This window comes from Pteropus alecto, unplaced genomic scaffold, assembly GCF_000325575.1.
Source record: "Pteropus alecto unplaced genomic scaffold, ASM32557v1 scaffold53, whole genome shotgun sequence".
In the NCBI taxonomy this organism is placed as follows: domain Eukaryota; kingdom Metazoa; phylum Chordata; class Mammalia; order Chiroptera; family Pteropodidae; genus Pteropus; species Pteropus alecto.
The window spans coordinates 1,099,165-1,101,974 of record NW_006434366.1 but is presented as its reverse complement, the minus strand read 5'-3'; the positions used below and the strand labels follow the sequence as shown (position 1 = coordinate 1,101,974).

Here is a 2,810-nt window from a genome sequence, read left to right as displayed (position 1 = left end):
GCTACAGCACAGACAGCCTCACCTGGGTCCTATCTGCCGCACACCCGTAGATCTTGGCACCCCCCTTTGAGGAGGCCAGTCCCCAAAGAGTCAAGGCTGGATGCTGCACTATCTAAGCAGGAAGAGGTGGCTGTAGGGAGGGGCTCTTGCAAGGTCCTTCCTCCTTCAGGGCGGGCACCTGAGGGAGGGAGGTGCACTAGAAGGGCTGATTGAGCCAGCCCGCTTGGTGGCATTGCTCATGTCACAGTAGAGAACTTTGAGAAAAGTAGCAAGCCCTGGGAGTTTCTAGAAGGGCTCCCTGAGAACAGGCTCCAAGTGAGCATCTGAGAGACTAGTTCTAAGAGACCTCTCCTGCTTAACTGCTTTAGGCTCAGCCTCCCAGGAGCATAAGCTAGACAAGTTATGGTTCCAGTGGGGGTTTGGGTGGGTTTTGCTGTGAGTCACTCACCTGCCTAGTTTCCAGAGTTAAGTGTCTGGAGAACTGTTTGCTTCATGAGGTCTTCTGGCTGAGTCCCCAGATGGGCCTTGGAGATGCTGAGATGCTGCGTGCCCTCAGGTGGCAGGGGAACTATGGTGAAGGAGGCATCTACTAGCCCTGGTCAGCTGACCCTGCCCCCACTTCATGCTGGTACCATGTTGGGTACCACTCAGCCAGGCTAGGCTCAGTCCCCTGAAGCCTACAAGAGATCAGTAGGTACTGGGCCCTCACGACATTGGGTATGCTTCTGTAAACCTTATTTGGGTCTTCAAGTCAAAGGTGCAAGGCCACACAGCAGGGGCATGTGGCAGATCAAAGAATTCAACTTGGGAGAGACTTCTAAGAACAGCAGAGACCTAACTCCAGGGCCCATGAATACCAGAATCTGGGCCCTAGTCTCATAGACAGTAGTTTGGCCCAACATCACAGATGGGTCACTTCAGGCCAGAGCCCACCTGGCTTCACAAGGTCAGAAGCTCATTTTCCCAGGCCAGTTCATTCAGGACCTAGCTCAGAGTGAGCAGACTTTCAAAGGACTGATTTACATGGCAGAGACCACTGGATCGTGTATAAGTACAGCTACACATGAACTGAATGCTAAGAATAATCATGTGTGAATGGCAGCTGAGTATACAAGTGCCTACTCTGTGTCAGGGTAACCAAATTACGTGAATTATCTCATTTAACCCTGCACAACCCAATGAATCAGTACTATCATTATCCCCATTTTATAGATGAGAAAACAGATTTATAAAACCAAGCCAGGTTAGTCCAGCTCCCTCTGACTGCAGAGCCATTGTTTCTGCTAGCAAGGACAAGTCTTCTGCACAGTCAGGGGGCTCCAGAGGCTTTATTGTAACTGGGTGTTCTTCTAAGATATTTCACCTTCTCCCTTCCAAAGTTATTTATCTTGCATACATTAATTAAACGTGTCCTGAGTGCAGAGCTGACATTTTGAAATTTATGGCAGGTCACAGGTGACCTTCAATGTAGAAAAATAAAGCAAGACCAGCGGGGTAAGAATCAGGAATATTGCAGGAAGCTCTTTCTGATAACGCAGCACTTGAGCAGCACCCTAAAGGAAGTGAGAAAGTCAAGTTGACCTCTAGCCCAAGCAGTGGATCAGGTGAGGTGTGGAGCAGGGCGGAAAGCATGGAGATGTGGTCCAGGCAGGAAGTGCAGCAGGGACAAAGTTCTGAAGTGAAGTACCCAGCGTTCAACTTTACATTATACTTAAGGAAAGCGATGGGGTCAGTGTGGCTGGGCTGATGCAAAACAAGCGGGTGGGGGGGGTGGAGGGCAGAAGATGAGGTCAAAGAAGTAAAGGGGGCGGGGGAAGTGTGGAGAGAGTGAGCCTTGTGCACCACTGCGAGGAAACTGGCTTTCTCAGTGAGCGAGGCGGAACCGTTACAGTCATGAGCAGAGGAATTACATGACCTGACCTCTGTTTCACTGAGTGCTGTGAGAAGGACAGACTGTTCAGGGCAAGGGCAGAAGTGGGGAGACTGGTTAGAAGATGGTCACAGCGGTCCTCTAGAGAGAGAATGGCGGCGTGGCCTGTTGTGGTAGTGGTAGAGGTGATGAGAAGTAGACAGAGTCTTGATATGGACGTTTCCCACCTAACATCAGTAATCCGTTACACAGAAGTTGGACAATCTGTCTGGAATCACTAACTTAGTGTCTGTTCCCCATTATTTAAAAGGGAAAAAGTATAATGCTTCCCCCATCAACCCCAAATCCCCAATTTTCTAAAATGATGCTAAAACATAGGGAAAATATATACCTTATATATGCCCAATAATGTATAGCGTTGGGATATAAAATGCTTAAAACATTCCCTCCTGATCACCAAGCAATGTGTGTTGCTTTGATCCAGTTTCATGGCCTCTTCTAGTGCCTGCAGCAGCATGATGCAAGTAAGCCCCTTTTGTTGGCACTCAGTGATCTTCCATTTGCTCTGTTTGGAATGTAATTTAAGTCTTTATTTTTTATTATTATTTATTATTATTATTTATGCCTACAGCACCTGGTCTTCCTAGGTGGTCTTCTATCTAAGTACTAACCAGGCCCGACCCTGCTTTGCTTCAGAGATCAGACATCGGGCTTGTTCGGGTGGCATGGGCCGTAGACCATGGACCGTGGCTCCACTGGGGCATGAACCCAGGACCTTCTGCGTGTAAAGCAAACATGCTAACCGCTACACTATGAAATCATGTCCAAGAAGTGTAAATAGTTGTACAGACCTCAAAGGATGGCAAGTGAGTTGCATCTCACTGATTAACTGAGAGTAGCTACTTGGACTCCTGGGCGGAGAAAGATTGTGAGGCTGCAG

The 2,810-nt window shown here is 48.5% G+C and overlaps 1 protein-coding gene across 2 annotated transcripts in view; it reads left to right on the top strand.

Annotated features, from left to right (window-relative positions):
• Positions 1 to 2,810, top strand: part of MON1A (MON1 homolog A, secretory trafficking associated) — a 9,819-nt gene that overhangs the window by 817 nt on the left and 6,192 nt on the right. The window lies entirely within an intron of this gene.